Source organism: Leptinotarsa decemlineata, unplaced genomic scaffold (assembly GCF_025532065.1).
Source record: "Leptinotarsa decemlineata unplaced genomic scaffold, Ldec_3_MD MMD2_tig00026294_RagTag_RagTag, whole genome shotgun sequence".
In the NCBI taxonomy this organism is placed as follows: Eukaryota; Metazoa; Arthropoda; class Insecta; order Coleoptera; family Chrysomelidae; genus Leptinotarsa; species Leptinotarsa decemlineata.
Genome location: NW_027412674.1, coordinates 2,971,842 through 2,992,333, shown reverse-complemented (window position 1 = coordinate 2,992,333; position 20,492 = coordinate 2,971,842). Strand labels below are relative to the sequence as shown.

Here is a 20,492-nt window from a genome sequence, read left to right as displayed (position 1 = left end):
AATTAATTGTTGAGTGCATGTGAAATATCTGAAAGACATAATAATAATAGAAAATGTTCGAAAGTTAGGTATAATTTCACCAATGTTGAACTGATACTGAATAGATGATTTTAAAAAAAATAAAAATACAAGAAATATTTTTTGTCAGACTAATCATTGTTACGAAATTAAAAGCAGCAACATACCAGAATCAGCTTGATTAGAATATTCATATTCAATGAATTGATGGATGTGGCCTACATCGTAGGAGATCATAATGAAAAGAGAAATGAAAATTTCTGTGTTTTTTACCACTTTTAATTAAAAGTGGTAAATAACATAGAAATTTTCATTTCTCTTTTCATTATTATTCATAATAATCACCCGATTTCTTCTTTTAACTTTTTTTCACTAATTATGTCAATTCAGTAGAGTCTAATCGAGCGGTCTGAACATGTTTCGACGACTTTATTGATGTGTTCATGTCTTCGCTCCCAAAATCTTCTTGTAGAATCATAACTTTCTTCCAATGTAGAGATATTTCAAAAATATTTCATCACAATAGTGGAAATTCTATGGCAGTTTTTCTGGACTTGTAATATTTGAGCGTTTTTGCAATTTTAGATGTGAACCTCAAGAAGATTATATGATAGGTTCATTATCTAATTGGTAATTTCTGTTGCTCGAAAATAGATAAATATTCGTTTTGAGGGCAACCGGCGATTTTGAAAAAATGTTTGAGCGTACTTACGTATTTTGATGTGTAGATTACGAATCCGAAAGGAAAAAGCGGCGGTCTTCCTTATTTACAAAGTTACGGCCCTTCAAAGTTCAGAAAAGGGCAACTTTTCAGTCTTCTTTTTCACAAGATGAACTATTTAAAAACACAAGCATTTATTCACTAGGTCATCTTTACACCTTATTCCTTATTCCTTGGCACTTTTCACTTCAACAATCAATATTTTTCCAATAAAAATGTTAAAAAATGCACGGAGCTGCTTTTTAGTTATATAGTTTTTCAATATTTTTTATACGTTTTTTATACTTTTTTATACGTTTTTAAGGTTAATGGCATAGTTGGTACGACTGATGAAAGCATTCGTTTTTAAATTAAGTTTTTTTATCAGAAAAATGTTGATTGTTGAATTGAAAAGTGTCAATTAAGGTGTAAAGGTGACGTAGTGAATAAATGCTTGTCTTTTCAAATAGTTTATCTTGTGAAAAAGAAGGCTGAAAAGTTGCCCTTTTCTGAACTTTGAAGGACCGTAACTTTGTAAATGAAAGCGCCGCTTTTTTCTTTCGGATTCGTAATCTACGTATCAAAATACGTAAGTACACTCAAAAATTTTTTCAAAATCGCCGGGTACCCTCAAAACGAATATTTACCCGAAAATATACGGTGAAGTAGCTCCAACATTTATTTCATATGTGTATACTCTAGCTGGTAGAACCAATTTTTTTAAGTAAAAAACACAAGCACTACAGGAAAATCCTTAAGGCGCTCTAAAAGCGGTGTATGCGGTGTACTCGTATTACCCGAGCTGTCAAAGAAAATATAATTCTAAAAATTTTTGTTGACTACGAAAACATAATTCAGTGACTTTTTGTTACCTTCTGGGACCCTTAGTGTGTCTCATAACCTCCAAAATGATTTTTGTTGTCTGTAAATTATCTCTCTAACCCTAATTAGATGATTGATGAATTTTTTGAATAAATAGTTTCATGAATATAAAAAAATGCCGGTGAAAAAGTTTTTAATGATAACCTCAAAATTGAGTTTCAACTTATCAAAAATATTCGTAGAGTGCAGCATATTTGATAACGAGATGATGATTTTTAATATATTTTTTGAGAATATTTTGTACCGATATAATTTTTTTAAATTTTTGTAGAGTTTTGCACCTAACCTAATATCACCGAAAACCGATTTTTTTCAATTGCTCCAACCTCAATAATATAAAATACGTTGAGAATGCCTGTCTCGTGCATCAGAAAGTCAAAATGTACTTAATAGTTTCAAAGGATGCGGTATTTCAGCTAATTTCCTTAGACTAATTAGGTTAAACATACAGTCATGGTGACAAAAAATGCACTTCAAAGTACATTCTCATACTCATATAACCGAATGAAACAGAACCTAACCTCAATGCTTCCTCCGATTATTTATTTACTAGCGATCCGCCCCGGCTCCGCACGTTATAATGATGATACAAAATAGAAATTCACCTACGCATGGCTTAATGCGCCTCATTGGAAGCAAAAGCCATTATCATAGAGAGAGAGAAATTCACCCATAGGAAATTTAATAGCATGGAGAAACAGTAATGTTTTATGGACGCCCCTTTTCCCCCGCGGCTGGCGCCCCAATTGGACTATCAGAATATTATTTCTTATGGCACATCTACAACGTGAAACGAACCTACATACAAACTTTCAATCTAGCGGTACAGAGAAATAGTGACGAAAAGGTAATTTTCATATGTAAATCACCCCTTTATCCCCCACGAGGAGCCCCCCAGTTGGAATATTTGAAAATCCTTTCTTAGTGCGCATCTAATACCTAAAAAACACATATAAACCAAAATTCAGCTTCCTAGGACTTACCAGTACGGTGAAACAAAGATGAACGAGTGTTAAGTGATTTTTGCATTTATAAGTATGTATAGATTTGCAAATAAAAACTCAAAGTCGTCTCCACAATTTATTATTACCCTCAGATGTTAGAACGGTAAAACCATCAATCAATCACTGTTTGGAACCTTTGGTGTAGTAATGAAGATTAAAATCTTTTAATCTTCCTCTTTGAAGATAATCACTTGGTGATCGAAACACGTGTCGAGTTGTTAAAAATAACGATTTGATGTTGGGGAAAAATCCAGTAATATTCTTTACCTGAGAGTATACCTTCAAAGAGGAAGATTAAAAGATTTTAATCTTCCTTCCAAATTATTAGTGTATAGGTGTAGATACCACCAAGAATGTTATTTTAGCATGACCCATACTCGAAGACGATTGTGGATACTATCAATCGAAACGTCGTGAAGTAACTTGGCTTGGATTAATTTTTAATTTTCATTTCTTGTCAATAATTTTTTTAATTTCAATCTCTTGTCGATAGTTCAATTTTTTGATTGTTGCTTGTATTTCATTTCATTGTAATTTCAGTTTTTTTGTCTAATATAATTGTTATAGAATCGTTTATAGATTTTTTCAGGGATTTCAAATCAATTTATATCATAAAAACAACAATAAAAATTAATTGGCGCTGCAGAAAACCCGAACCAATGAAATGCACCACGAAACATCACAAATTTTTTTTCATAATTCTATTGAGTTGAAGGAAATAATCAATATATTCGATTAAAAAAATATCTTGTTTTCAAATGTTTTATAATAAATTTTCAGAATGATGACATGTACACCTTCAGTAATATATGTGTTTGCTTTCGGATTAATGCATGTAATCATTCGAAACGAAATATTGAAATAATAATTTTGAGTAATCAACCATCATGGAAGAATTACGAAGCAATTCCAATGTTTGTGACCTAATAAAAATAACGGAGACGAAACTTATTATTGACCTATGACTAGTTCCGAACTCTAAATGGTAATTATCATTTCTTCAATATACTGTTGTAACATCATCTTCTAAAAATGTTTGGAAACTATTCATTCAACTTCAGTTAAAACGGATACTAATTACGTTCTGCGCTGTTCGGAATTTTGATAAACTCGACGAGAGAAGCCTTGAAATTTTATCAAGAAATTGTTTGTGTTGTTTTGTTTGACTATACAATATACGATAGTGCAAAAGTTGTTTAGCTGTTGGCTGTTTTTATAATTAACGTTTCAATGCGCACAGAAACCAGTCTCTGTCGCTTGGTTGAAAACATGTTGAAAATTGCAATAATTGCAATGACTATTGTATGATAAAACTTTTAAGTATCGCTTGTTAATTTCGAAACTCAAAGTTACTTGAGTCTCCTATTGGGTTTTTGGTAAAATTTAAACTGAATATGGTACTTACATTATTCCAAATATAATATTGTTGAATATTGGAGAATTGTACAGCATGGATTTCGTCGGAATTTCTCGATCGAGACTGTCTCGGCCGAAATGATACAATATACTCATGAATATTTAAATGATTGACTACATGTTTGTGTTTTTTTTGACCTCACACGAGCGTTCGAAACCATAAATCCTAAATTCTTGTGTGAAAAATTATGTAAAATAGGCATACGAGGACCCATCAACAGTTGGATTCATTCATACATGACTGAAAGAATAATTAAAGTTAAGATAAATAAGACGTGCTCAGAACAACGGCATGCAGAAATCGGTACGCCGCAGGGAGGAATACTGGGACCTCTCCTTTTCCTTCTTTATGTTAATGACTTGCCCCGTTTCTTTGAACATGGTAAGCCATTCATGTATACCGACGATACAAGCATTATAGTAATAGCAGAAAACGTATCCCTCCTGAAAGGAAAATTGGCCCATGTAATTAACAACTTCACAGCATGGTGCCAAAAAATAATCTCATTAACAATATGTCTAAAGCCGTTTTCGTTGAATTCATTAGCAATATGGGTGAGTCTAATGACTCGAATCTAAAATAGATTCGGTTTCCTTGACAACCTCACCTCTTACAAAATGTTTATGAACACAACTAGGCAGCAAACTTGACTTTAAAAAACATATCGAATTCTTCTGCAAAAAACTCGGTAAAACGTTCTTTGCATTTGCCACTCTGAAAAATAACTTCAATAAAAAGTATTTGCTAGATTTGTATTACTCATCTATCTTTATAAATTACTGTCTTACGTCCACTCAAATTTGTCATCGTTCACTAGATCTCACGAAATACACGATTACCCCACTAGACAAAACTATGAAATTCATCTTAGGAAATGTAATCCTACGGAATACAAAAAATCGCCAAGATATGCCGGAGCAATGGCTTTCAACCACCTTCCACGAAAAATTAAAGATATTCTCGATCACAAAAAGTTTAAAAAACAATTAAAGATATTTTTATTTTAAAACAATTTTTATTCACTTAGTGAATTTTTAAATTAAAAAGCAGAGTGAGTTATGTTTTTCTTTTTATATTACTTTTAAAATGAATGTGGCTGTATTTTTATATGTTTCTACAATTATCTTCGATTTTCAGCTTTTATGTTTTTTTATATTGACCTTTCTTAAGTATACCATGTGTACCTATAAAGATGAAATATATATATATATATATATATATATATATATATATCTTATCTTATCTTATCGGCGAACTCAAAGGCGAAAAAAATCAGTACAAAGAAATAATACCGCTACGAATTAGTCCACGTGGACTGAAGTACTGGCGGTTCGTATTGGATAATTTTTACTAATCGAGTTTTATGATTGGCTGAAGAGTCATAAAATTAAATTTGAAGTCATGTTACGGTGACCAATATAATGTAGCGATGAGTACCGCCGTTGTGTCGTCAATGTTCAGTTCAGGAACTGATCGCGATTTGAGTGTTGAAATTCGATATTGGTGAAGTTATAATTACTTGAAATTTTTGTTATTTGTTTAAAATGTGGCGTCCTTGGACAAGTACTAATAGTAATAACGAGTGTGATAACAACGCAGACTTTTTCCTGTGTAGTGATTCCAATAGCACTGGTAAATAATGAGAAAAAGAGATATCAGTGAATAAGATTCGGATGCATTTGAATTTTGAAACACAGAGAGTATGTTTCAATGTATATAAGAATCTACATATCAAGTTTGGTTTCGAGGGAAAAAAACTACTACAAGCAACATTATATTTTACCGAAATTCCTTTCTTAGCTGTACGTGAAATAGTCAAAAACAAACCTTATGAACGCGAGACGCGATGTGATGCGGGATTACCAAAACCTTTAGATGTTCATCTAATAAAATCATTAAAAAAAAACAATATACGACTGTTACAAAAGCAATAAGTTTCCTACAATTGAAATCATAAGGAAGAAATTGAATAATTCCGGCCATAACGTGAGCTGCTGTGACAAAACTCTTCAGAATTGGATAAAGAAACTAGGATTTAGATTCAAAATAATGAACAAACGTCAAGCAGTTATGGAAAGCAGAAGAATAGTGGAATTGCGTAACAAATACTTAAAACAAATAACTAAATATAGACAAGGCCAACGGCAAATTTTCTATTTGGACGAAACTTGGTACGACACTCACGACACAGTTACAAAAGAGTGGACTGATAGTTCGAGAATGTGTACGCCTAACATGCCTGCAAACAATGGATCGCGACGAATCGTTGTGCATTGCGGAGGAAGTATAGGATGGGTTCCGAATTCTTTGAAATTATGTGGAAAAAAACTTAAGAACTGCAAAAAACTTGAGAACTGCAATGTTGACTATCATAAGAACATGGAAGCTAATATTTTTGTGGAATGGTTTGAAAACACATTGGTTCCAAATTTGGATGCGAATAGTGTAATAGTTCTTGACAACGCTTCCTATCATTCGCGACAGCTATCAAAGTACCGAATAAAAATTCGAGGAAAGATGAAATACAAAGTTTTTAAATGGAAAACAATGTGTTTTTTTAAGATAACTATATCAAAAACCAACTACTTGAAGTTTTACAGACAAAAACATTTGAAAAAAGTGTATGCCCTTGAGAGTATTGCTGAAAAGTATGGACACACCATATTGAGACTTCCCCCCTATTTTTGTGTTTTCAATCTCATCGAGTTGATTTGGCAAAAATTGAAACAAAGCATCAGGCGTAAAAGTAATTTTCCAAAATTTGATAAGAAGGTGATAGAGCTAGTTGAAGAAGAAGTATATAATATTACCGAAGAAGACTGGCAGAAATCAAAATCGGTTAAGTAATGTCAATTTCGAGAAGTTTTTGTAAATATGTGGAAATTAGTTCATTCTTTCTATAATTAGTTAATCTGGTGTGTGCATCTCGTGAGTTAGCGTAGCAGCTTTAAGTATATGGGATTGTTAAAAAAATTCTGTCCTTACACTCCAACTATTTTTACATGGAATTTATAGGATGTTAACGATTTAACATTTTTATATTATCAGGAAGTAGATTATAAACTTTATATATGATAACTGTACTTAAGAAGTTAGCGAGATATCTGAACGTTCTGAACATATGAACATTGAATTACACATTGAATTATATACAAAATATACTTTTTCCTATTCAGTTTGTACTCCAAACATTCATTGTGAAATCGAAACAATTGAAATATTCCTGAAAAGAAAGTCTATTACAAAATAATATATAGCATATTTTCGAATATACGAGAAGCTTTTTCAAAAGTGTCTAAACAAACGAACGCTTGTTTTCTAATAAAAAGGAAACGTCATATTTTCATTACAAATAAAGTATTTGAACTGATGCATAACTAATTTCATTCTTATTGCATATTTGAGCACCGATTGATTAATAATTTCTGCGATATATCCCTTTATACTGCGATAAATCTAAGGTTAGTGAACTTGAAGACGAGAACGATGACGGGAAAAGTCATCTTTGTTGAAGATTACCTATTTAGAGGTAATCAAACTTCGAGTAACCATGGTGATAAATGCCGATTGTTAATGAGATTTGGATTTAACCGTGCATTTTAATATTATTGAACATTTTTCGTAGCTTCGTCCAATGTAACCGCATGATTACCGTGAAATAATTTTTCATATTGCAGTTGAGAATCAGTGGATAGTTGAAATCTCTGAAAATTAACAAAGACATACTGCCTATTACTTAATTTAAAATATATACCGGTAATCTCTTACTAACTATTTGGTAGGGACGTAAATAGTCCCTCCTCTTACCTTTTGAAGGGAACAAAATATCAAGGATATGAAAAATTTATGTAAAAAAGCATAATTTTTCTTTTATGTTTGTATACGTTTGTATAATTCTCATCTAGACACTTCCATCAGCCTTTCATAATGAGGAGGTAGTTTATCCTGCTGAAACTCTTTCGGGTTTGTTGAATTATACAAACCGGTAGAATTCTCCATTGGATTACCTGATATGACGCCTTTAAATGTCTTGAGGGGACGCGTGTCATCTGAGATGTTAGGTATACAACCGCAGTTGTATACCTTATATGTATGTTTCATAATATAAGAAGTAATTCAAACAGTTTGTTTGAAGGTGATCATATTTTTAGGACATTTCTCTATATTTTTCATGTTTTTGAACTTGTTGATTAGACTAATAGTACAAGTCTCTGCAAATGATGATGCAAATGACAGTGACCTGTAAGAAGAATGAATGAATGAATGAATGAAAGTTTATTGACTACCTTACATTACATAATGTTTGTAGTAAGTCCAAATAATATCTAAAAAGAGTACAACACATATATTTTAAAATAAAATTTTAAAATATAGTACACTACTACTAGCTATTGTAAAATGTCACAGTGGCGAGTGCATTCCATAGAAATACACTAGCAATGTCGAAAATGCTCCATGAAATCACTGACAGAATAAAAACAATTTATTAGTAAAAATTCTTTTAAGCGCTTCTTGAATTTATTGTTTGATAGGATTTTGAATTCCTGCGGTAACAGGTTGTAAAGATTATAATTTAGAGAGTTTTTCTGTGATTTGGTTAAGCGAAAACGATCAGTACGAATATTGCCTGCAGTTCTGGTATAATGATTATGAATATCGGATTGTTTGCGCAGACACATTCGATTTTTGTGGATCTCGAGCAGAACCGAGAAAATGAATAATGAAGGCAAAGGCAATATGCGTAATTGTGCAAAAAGGGGCTGGCAGTGATCACGAAAACTCACATTGGCAAGTATCCTGATTGCTTTTTTTTGAAGTCGGAAAATATCTACAGCACTAGAGGCGTTCCCCCAGAGTACAATCCCATAAGTAATGACAGAGTGAAATAATGAAAAATAAACATTATTGAGTGTTGGAAAACTTGTAATTGGCTTCAGTTGACGGAGCAAAAAAATTTGAGCTGGCCAATTTACCTCGTAGGTCATCCGTATGATTTTGCCAAGATAATTTACTATCTATGTTTATGCCTAACAATTTCACACTGTTATCACTCGACATAGTGCTAGACAAACAAAAGGTGAGATTCTTTGTTTTTTCATTATTCAGTTTTAGTTTATTTAATGAAAACCACGTTTCAGCACTTGAGAGTGAAATTTTTACAGACTGTTGCAAATCCGGCAAGGTGTCACCTGAAAAGATGAGTGTAGTATCGTCAGCAAATAAAACTGACTTATAGGGATGTAAAAAATTAGGTAGATCATTGATGTAAATGATGAACAATAGAGGGCCGAGGACTGAGCCCTGGGGCACTCCATGTTTGATAGGTTTATAATTAGATGTACAGCTGTTATATGTGACAGCTTGTAAACGATTTGTTAAATATGAGGCAATGAGCGATAAAGCTACCCCTCTTATTCCATAGAACTGCAGCTTATCCAGAAGAATAGAGTGAGAGATGCAATCAAACGCCTTAGATAGGTCGCAGAGGTCGTCCCTACTGTTGTCCAATAACTGTTTGGTATCAAGCTTCGAAGAGTGAATGAACGCCTTGGAGTGAGCTTATCGTGGAAGATTCTGCAAGAAGTCCATAAATCTTCTTGCCATCCAAGTGTTCAATGTTTGTTTGGCAAAGCCTAAAGCGATGCAAATGGCAGGTTCTGGTTTGATGAAGCTGCTTGCAACACCCTTCTTTGCAAGGGAGTCAGCAGCTTCATTGCTTTTCAGGCCAGTATGGCCAGGAATCCAGGCCAGAAACACTATGTTGAGTTTTCCTATCGAGGAGAGTCGTTTTTGCAATTTGCTACAAATTTAGACGTTGCTCGATAGGAGCCAAGAGCTTCCTACGCCGCTTGACTGTCCCATAATATTTTTATTGACTTGTCTTATGAGGTTGGATTCTTCCAATATCTTCGCACACAATTCAATAACGTAAAGTTCCTCTCGAAATACAGTCGCATAACTTCCTAGGCAGGATGATATCTCTGTCCTGGGTCTGTGACTGGAAACACCTGCACAATATCTGAAGGTGTTTTTGATCCATCTGTGAACTAACAACTATCTGCTCTTAACATTTCCTTCTCCCGGAGGATCCAGACCTTCCTACTCGGAAACAGTTCTTTATAAGGCAGTTCGTAGTTGACAGTTGGAGGCATAAAGTAAGAGGTCATTTCCAGAATGCCGTGACTTCCTGTGTCAACCAGCAGTCTGTTGTACTTTGCATTGAATTGATTTGTGCAATTAGCAATATGCACAAATCTAAGAAATCTAATCTGATTTCCAAAAGTATAGCAGTCTTGAATAATGAATTGAATTTGCTATCGAACGAATTATCACTACTACAAAATGGTAGCGGTCTCTCAGCGAGGAGTGATTCAACTTCACTGTCTTTCATATCAGATAGTACTGAAAATGATGCCTTTTTACATAATTTTTTTTGTCCCATTCGAAATTTTGGGAGGGGAATGTTTACGTCCGCACCACATATAGTTGAAATGGAATCCACTACCATTATTCAAATGAAAAATATGAAATGGATTCAAAATATTCTTTGAAGGAAAAGTATTTCATTTATATTCTACCAAAATCATAATTATAGTGATAAATTATTTATAATCTCTTTATGTTTTCATGCAAGAAAATGAGTCTATAAAAGAGTATGTTAGATTATGATTGATTCATGTGAATTATTGAATATTTTATTGTAACAATTTTGAACGTGAAAAAGTTGATAGCAAAATGCATGTTGAAGTACTTTCAGTTTGGCGTATACCTATACTCTGACTCACCCACAAATTATTCAATAGTTCTTTTTAGGATATGATACATACTCCACACGTCTTAATGATGAAACTCTCTTGGTTAACATTTTATGTTTGCTTGACTTTTGTTTCATATGACTTGTGTCACGTGTGATTCATGTTCAGCTCATTTCACTAATTCAAGGCGCCTCTTTATTGAATTTGGGTACAAAACGTTAATGTAGAAACTGGCAATTATGAGATCTAAGTTAATATTCAAATCAAAGAGTTTTTCTGGGTTTATACCCAAAGAATTTTACAATTGAACAAATCAAAAATCTTACCATATAATTCTAACTCAATTGTGTCTTTTTTTTCATACTGTTTTAATAAAAGTCCTCAATCTGGTCGTAAAGTGGATGATCATCATTGAATCCAGAAATACATTTTTTATTATACATATCGTGGACGGTTATGCGCTTGTTCTACAAAAATTAAATTGTTATGACAAACTGTTTGACTAAGAGAGATCTTTATGTATTCACGATTTCGTTTGAAACATTATTTTATAAATATTTATGCAATTCTTAACTCAACACACAATATTGGATTCATTAAACGCCCCTTTCGTAAGTGTAAATGAGTTATGATCTGATACATAAATTATGTTCAGTATAACATATCGGTCGCATAGTATTTGATCTCGATGATTAATGTCTCTTCCATTTCTTGAAGTAAAAATAGCTATTTTCTTACAATGTATTCAATTCACGAATAGATTCCGCGTTAGTTATCGTGCAATTCGGATGTATCTGAAATGATACGAGAAAATAAACATATTGGAAGACAAGCTTTCAGTACGAGTAATTGTCTGAATAGAGGTATATAATTTTCGAAATGAGAATATTATGAATGTACATCCTAGTGAAATTCCAACGACATTTCTGAGTATGAAGAAACTTGGTTCAGTGGACAAATAATTCACTGATTTTCGAAACCAAAAAGAAATCAACTAACATGATGTCATTTTCCAACCCAACAGCTGAAAGAACTGCTTTGAATCTAGAATCTATACTTATAAATAAGAAAGTCACTCACTCATTCATCTGTTTCTCCGTACTGGTGATTCCTAGGAAGCTAAAATACGGTATGTAGGTGCTTCTTAGGTCTTGGATGCACACTAAGAAAGAATTTTCAAATATTCCAAGTGGGGCGCCTCATGTGGGGGTAAAATGGGAGCGTTTACTTATAAAAATTACCTTTTCATCACTGTTTCTCCGTAGCGCTATATTTTCGGAGGCTGAAATTTTGTATAATCCGGTCAATCTAGACATTGGAAGCTACATAAATTTACAACAAGCTGCAAACGCGTGTAATTGTTCAAAACATAGTTAAAAATGAGATTTAAAAATTCCGAATGATTGTGATGCCTGGAAAAAAATGTATTCGAGGTCAAAGGTCAAAAATCTCGAAAAAAATTGGTTTTTCGCGATTTTCAGGAAAACAGTAAGTTTTATCATAAAATAACCCCAAATAAAAATTGTAGAGCATAAAATTCTCTACAATACTTTTTTTAGAGCCACCGTTTTTGAGATACGACGAGTCAAAAAGTTGTAAAAGTTGTAATCGTCATTTTATGCAGACGTTTCCACGCCACCTATGAGGTAATGTACTTAGCGCATTTTTTTAACGTGGTTTCTCCAGTAGGCATATTCCACATGTCTGTTGTGATCCTGTCAAATTGAAAACTTGCTTAATAAAATATATTAGGAAGGGTTGGAAATTATAAAAGCGATTGAAATTAAAAAATGTAAAAATGTATTCATCTGAGTCATAACCTTCGAATAATTCTTCTTGTCATTCTTCTTCTTGGTCTTCTTCTTCTTCTTGATCTTCTTCTTATTCTTCTTGATGTTCATCCTGGGTGTAGGTAAACTGCGTCAAGAGTGATGTATCGCATGTTTCCTCGTTGGTATCAAATGAATCCTCCATTATTGGTGATTCAGCATTAGGACATGACTGGCCTTGACAATGTGTACATGCCAGAGAACACAACAGTCCAACTTTTTTAGAACCACATCCCGCTGCATCCATTTTCACAGTTGCAAAAAATTGTGTTCAGCAGTTTTTCTGGCGCAGGTGGGAGTAAAGTCTGAATAGGTTCTAATGCATTGTCGACCAACTTCCAACCCCAGTCTTTTGGGTCTAGCTGATAACCAAGCCACACTTGCACTTGGTAATATACCCGGAAAAGATGTTGATCAGCAGCAACTGAGGTTGGAGGAAGACAAACTAATTGCACCTGTGTCTTATTTTTAGTGTTTTTTACGAAACATGCATATCGATACTTATCTAAGCAGGTGGTTTTTTTCGGAGCTCTGTACATAGAAAGAAGAAACTGAATACCGTTAGTGATAATTTCTTGTTGAGTCGAATTACTTTTTTTGAAAACTTCAGCACATTGAACTAAATCTTGTTTTTCAAACATTTTAAAGAATGTTGCTTTACCCTTCCTGTAAAATGCAGACGTCGTATCACAGCCAGTTATTGCGTGTAAAAATAGTACATGATTTTGACTCCTTGCAAAAGAAGGTAAACTTTTTGACGAATATATTTCGGTTTGACTTTGAGCTTTTTCTGGCTTTAGAAAGAAAATAGTTTTTTCAGGTGGAGTTCGAGCAGTAAGAAGTACGAGTAAGTCTACATCTTCACCAACAACAATAGTTGTATTTATCAAATTAAATTCCTCTATAGCTGTTTCAATAATCAGTACGTCGGCATCGTTATTAGCCTGTTTAACAAATATATTTTCGCCAATAAACTTATCCTTCAACATTGAAATGAACCGAGATTTGTTGTGCGTATTTGCAAGAAATTTCTGTTGACTGATAGGAACTTCATCAAAAAGAATATCGGAAGATGAAGATGTTGCTAAAGTTCGACGACGTTGTTCTGCAGCTTTAATATTTCTCGTGCAATCATCATATAGCCATCAAAAACGACCGTAATTCTGGCACCAAAATGTCTACGTACATACTGAACGTATTTATCTAAAATAATGCTAAATGTTTCTTCACTATCCCACACAACATGATGTTGTAAGTATCCACCGTCAGTGATGTATGTCGTGTTGCTATTGTTAATTTCAATATTGACCTGTTGGAAACAATCGTAAATGGCAGACTTTTGACGATAAAGGGTAGGAAGCCAATTCATATTCAAAATATTTCTTAATTTCATCTTGAACTGATGCAGTAATACTCATGCGCTGGAACAATAATACAGGGTCAACAGGTACTTTTTCAGAGATGTATATACGTGGCATATTTATGCATATAATGACGATTACAACTTTTACAACTTTATGACTCGTCATATCTCAGAAATGGTGGCTCTAAGAAAAAAAAGTATTTTTGTAGAGAATTTTATGGTCTACAATTTTCATCTGAAGTTATTTTATGATGAAACTTACCGTTTTCCTGACATTTGACTATGAATAATTTTTTTTCCAGGCATCGCAATCATTCGGAATTTTAAAATCTTATTTTTAACTATGTTTTGAACAATTACACGCATTTGCAACTTATTGTAAATTTATGTACCTTCACTCTTATTTTTCAGTCCAATTTGACCGGACTAGTATGTAGGTTCGTTTAATGTTGCAGATGTGCAATAAGAAAGGATTTTCAAATATTCCAGCTAGGGCGCTAGCACTGGAGGTAAAAAAATCGGTTTACATATGAAAATTACCTTTTCATCACTGTTTCTCCATAACGCTATATTTTCGGAGGCTGAAATTTTGTATGTAGGTTCGTTTTATGTTGCAGATATGCAATAAAAAAATATTTTCGAATATATTTTAAAATCTTATTTTTAACTATGTTTTGAACAATTACACGCATTTGCAACTTATTGTAAATTTATGTACCTTCACTCTTATTTTTCAGTCTAATTTGACCGGACTAGTATGTAGGTTCGTTTAATGTTGCAGATGTGCAATAAGAAAGGATTTTCAAATATTCCAGCTAGGGCGCTAGCACTGGAGGTAAAAAAATCGGTTTACATATGAAAATTACCTTTTCATCACTGTTTCTCCATAACGCTATATTTTCGGAGGCTGAAATTTTGTATGTAGGTTCGTTTTATGTTGCAGATATGCAATAAAAAAATATTTTCGAATATTTCTGCTAGGGCGCCAGCAATGGGGGTAAAAGGATCGCATTTACATGTGAAAATTACCTTTTCATCACTGTTCCTCCATACCGCTATATTTTCGGAGGCTAAAATTTTGTATGTAGGTTCGTCTTATGTTGCAGATGTGCAATAAGAAAGGATTTTTTGAATATTCCAACTGGGACGCCCCCACTGGGGATAAAAGGGCCCGTTTACATATGAATATTACCTTTTCATCATCGTTTCTCCGTACCACAATATTTTCGGAAGCTAAAATTTTGTATGTAGGTTCGTTCTATGTTGTGGATGTGCAATAAGAAAGGATTTTCAATATTCCGACTGGGGCGCTAGCCGCAGGGATAAAAGGCGCGTTCATAAAATAAAGGTACCTTTTCACAACTGTTTCACCACGCCTTAAATTTTCGCTGGGTGAATTATATTTAGTATCAGCATTGCACCCGTGTGGAGCTTGCGGATAGTTTCTTATATATCATTATGTCATTTGCCGCTTATGGCACTCGTATCCTATAAGAACATCGCAATTCTTGATAATATTTGTTATGTAAAACAATTTCCATTGTGGATATGTTGAAAACAGGCTGGATCCCATTTAACCATATTAAACTGAATGTTTCAATCCAAGGATGGGAAGATAGTATAAAACGAAAACCAGTTATGAAGTCAACAGTGTTTCAGATTTTTCCTTCATTTCAGAAATCACACAATACACAAATGACTCATTTAATACTAGTATTTGTCGGAATGTTCATTTTATTCTAAAATATTCTTGATATTCAATCAATCTCCCCATGACATGAGAAATTTATAACGACTAACAAATATAAATTTTGTAATATATTTTAAATCGCCCATAAATAAAATGAATGTAATCTTGAACTAGCACGCATTTTCCATATCTATCATCTTAAGGACCACCGTAAATAATGAGATATAACTAACGGGTAGAAAGAAATTTAATCAGATAGTTTATTGTGTCTATTTATTTGAAGATATGAGATTCAAATCGTGTATTACTGTTATTAAATTAATGTTGGGGCCAACACGAGTCATTTCTACTGTTATTGATATACTCATAAATAGAGAAAAGAATGTTTAACTTCTCATGGGTATATTTCTTTTATATACAGGGTCTGAATAAAATCTCTCATTCCTGATAGGTTCCTGAAACCTGTAGTTTATTTTTCGAAGTATTAGTAACGACTGTGTCAGTGAGTTCTTGCTGAGACTTCGAAGTATTATCTTCGTTGACTTATGCGTTGTATATACTATCAGTAGTATATGCGTTGACTTCTCACAGTCAACGCATATACTACTGATAGTGTCTGCCGCAGTATCAGACGAAACGTTTGATACTTCAGGTTTCCTTTGACCACGGCTTGTTAGCTCTGATTTAGTTCTCTTTCATCGTGACTTCGGCCGTAAGATCCTACGTTCTCGTAGATATTGATATGTTTTATAATGCGTCTAGAACTTCTTGGATAATTTTCAAATCTGTTTTTTTTGTGATATGTCCCAGAGTATTTCCATAATTTCAATTTGTTTATGTAACGGTCTATATTTATACATCCTCCAAAGCGCGTTGGACGTTGTTCACAGTTGGTGCCTGAGGGAGCAGATGTTTGTCAACCCCAGCAATACTGTGTTAATAGCCCTCACCAAGAGAAGGAAATTGGACGATCTAACGCCACTTTCCCTCAGTGGTGTGGTCATTCCATTTGGAACGGAAGTGAAATATCTTGGCATTGTCCTTGATAAAAGACTCACCTGGAACGCTCACTTGGAAAAAGTTTTACACACAGCCAGACTGTCTCAATGTACATGTCGAAGGATTTGTGGTAAACTTTGGGGTTTAGGACCCAAACAAATTCATTGGATTTATGTGATGATTGTCAGACCAATGATCATGTATGGTACAATTGCTTGGTGGCCGAAGGCTTTTCAGAGAACGGCCCAAGCGAAGCTCTCTGGCTTACAGAGACAGGCTTGTCTGGCTGTCAGTGGTGCCATCACTACCACACCGTCAGCGGCCATGGACATCCTTCTAAATCTACCTCCTCTCCACATTATTCTGGAAAGAGGCTAGATAGACTGCATACAGACTTGTGCACATTGCCAATTGCACAAATCAATTCAATGCAGAGTGCAACAGACTGTTGGTTGACATTGGAAGTCACAGCATTCTGGAAATTACCTCTGACGTTATGCCTCCAACTGTCAACTACGAACTGCCTTATAAAGAACTGTTTCCGAGTAGGAAGGTCTGGATCCTCCGGGAGAAGGAAATGTTAAGAGCAGATAGTTGTTAGTTCACAGATGGATCAAAAACACCTTCAGATATTGTGCAGGTGTTTCCAGTCACAGACCCAGGACAGAGATATCATACTGCCTAGGAAGTTATGCGACTGTATTTCAAGCGGAAATTTACGCTATTATTGCGAAGAGATTGGAAGAATCCAACCTCATAAGACAAGTCAATAAAAATATTATCGGACAGTCAAGCGGCGTAGGAAGCTCTTGTCTCCCACCGAGCAACGTCTAAATTGGTAGCAAACTGCCAAAAAAGACTCTCCTCGATAGGAAGACTAAACAGATTGTCTCTGGTCTGGATTCCTGGCCATACTCGCCTGGAATCCAATGAAGCTGCTGGCTCTCTTGCAAAGGAGGGTGTTGCAAGCGGCTTCATTGGACCAGAACCTGTCATTGGCACCGCTTTGGGCTTTGCCTGAAAGACCACTCACCATACAAACTAATCGGCTTCGTTGAGAAGCTGGGTTTATTTGGCCGAGAGTGAGTAGGTGTGAGCCACAATAAACCCTTATGGGTTGCGGTGGAGGGTCGAATAGACCCACTCACTCTAGACCTACCTACCTACCTATATATCCATTGAATTCTAGAATGCTAACTATACTTTTGTCTTTCTCCTTTTTGAAGAATATATTATTTTTTTTGTAAATATAAATGTTGGAAACCAACGTATTCTAAAGGGCATTATAAATCATTTTGAGTCTTCATACATACCAGATTGAGAAGGATTCTAAAATAAAATCGGATATAGTTGAACTTCCTTCAGGGTGACAAATTGGTCATGAATTGGAAGATTACCGAATGTCGTAGATATTTTGCGGATAAAAGATTACTCTTATAATTTTACATAATTTGATATCAACATTTTTCCATCTGTGAAGTTAGGGATGAATATCGAATAGAATATAGAAGAAATACGAGGATCAAAAAATCAATTTGGTAACACGTTTTCTTTCTTTATAGAAGACACGCGCCATCTACGTCATCCATATAAGCTTTCAATTAGGAATAACTGTTGTAATTAATTATTATTATATAGGTTTTTAGAAAACGACGTATTGTCATTTGTAGTTTTGAAAACATTTCGTGAATTAGAAATCAAGATTTTGAATTTTAAAATATGAACATAATAATCTAACAACTTAGTACAGTGATCTGACCATTCTATTCGGGCTATTTGAATTCATATGCTTTTATGTTGTATTTGTATTCATAATTTTATTCGAAATTCTATTGTCCTTCATTATTGTTTCCTATTCTCTATTCCCTAATAATAAAAAGTAACGAAAGCTCATAAAAATGCAAAACTATAACAGGGTGCTCAAACAAAATTTTGTGATTTCGTTATGATTTGCTGCAGCATTTAGAGACGGGTTTATAATATTTTACCGAGTCCATCCTATTTCTGTATCGCAAATGGTTCATAAGCAAAATATTTTATGACGGTCGGGTCGTTTTCTGCTTGCAGTGGCGTGGGTTTGGGTGTTTCATCAGAAATACTTGTTGAAACCGATATTTATTGTTATAACGAATTATATTATTATAACAACATTTTAGTTCAAAATATTTGCATAATGATAAAACGGTTTGCTTATTTAAGATGATATCAGGTATAAAAAAAAATATACTTTGTTATAATCAGTTAAATCCGATGAATATTCATCAAATGTTATGGTTGAAGGTTCTACAACTTTTTAAAATATATTAGCGTTCTATATTTCGATTTCTTAGTATTTTCTTAAGTAATTTTGAATTTTCATTTCATTTTTTCTTTCATAATTCTCAACACCATATACACCCTTTTTTGGTCAATGGAAATCTTAATTCGCTAAATCAACTCGATTTTGCAAGCCCTAATCGCATGTCCACCACTCTACAACTTATTGAACAGTCTGAGTAAAAACATCCCTTCGAACGAGAGGATGTGTCGTTTTGTGGAACAATTTGTTCACCTACCTTCCTACATTTTGACTAAATACGGGAGAGTAGATAAAAATGCCAAGAATGACCAAAAAGTTTCAATCAACACTGACATTCCATTCGGTCCGACGTGGATTTATAAAATGTTGCATAACATGCGGACTGACTGGATCGAGGGTAGACAACAAGATGCGGAAGAGTTTCTAGGTTTTCTTTTGAATGGACTCAATGATGACATGTTTAAGCTAAAGGAGTTAGTTAGATATTATATAGAAGATGAAAAACTTTCCGTTGAGTCTGCTTTGTGCAATGATTCAAATAATGAATGGAACATAATGGAATAGAAAAATAAAGGATATCCAACCAGAAGGACCGACTTCACCAGTACACCGATAAGTGAATCTTCGGGGGTCAACTAAAATCGAGCATTTATTGTAACGGAAACCACATTACTGAGAATATCCAGTCTTTCCTCACCCTGCCACTCAACATTGGGAAAGTGAAGACTGTCAGAGAAGCGCTTAAGGTACTCGTCTCCAAGAACAATTTAGAGGGGCTGACTTCGTCGAAAACAAACGAGAAGGTCGTAGCGTGGGAGCGAATTATGCTCTTCAAACTTCCCGTTATCCTCATTTTTCATCTGAAGTTTTTTGAATACAGCAAGAAGATTATCAAGTCTTTGGATTTTGATTTCGACTTGAAGATTGATTCGACTTTGGTATCGTCGGAAACACAGTCTCCAACAGAGAAGCAATACAAGCTATTCGCCGTCGTTTACCACGAATGCAAATATCCGATGCCTTCCACGTCGGCTACAACTGCTTCTTCGGTCAAGACCGTGCAGGAAGAATACATACTGAAACCCCAGGGAAAGCGAGTTCCTTATTTGCTGTTTTACAGGAAAAGCTATATGATCCGATCTAAAAACTCCCCCCTAGTGGGATGAGGTTGCTGCTTTTACGTAGACTTCATCGTCTGGAATCTTATGGAATTTCTTGAGTTTTTATCAAATTTTATTTTTTGTTGGTTTCAATGATTTTTTTCTTTCATTTTGTTGTAATGTGAAAAATGTACTGTGTAATTCAATTCTTTCATTAAATAATTGATAATTCACCAAGAAACATTTTTGGTAACTGTTATGTTAAATCTGTATTCACCAAGGCATTATTCAACTTGAACCAGTCAGAACTAGTCAATACCGAAGTATAATAATGGTTGGAAATAATGCTTGAGCCAGAGTAGAACGCTCACATACTTCGTTTGACGTAATGCCCATTAAAAGCAGCATTTTAGTTACTGCCAATAATTCCCGAATC

At 34.1% G+C, this 20,492-nt stretch overlaps 1 protein-coding gene across 3 annotated transcripts in view; it reads left to right on the top strand.

Annotated features, from left to right (window-relative positions):
• RhoGAP19D (Rho GTPase activating protein at 19D) overlaps positions 1 to 20,492 on the top strand; it is a 521,267-nt gene that overhangs the window by 202,214 nt on the left and 298,561 nt on the right. The window lies entirely within an intron of this gene.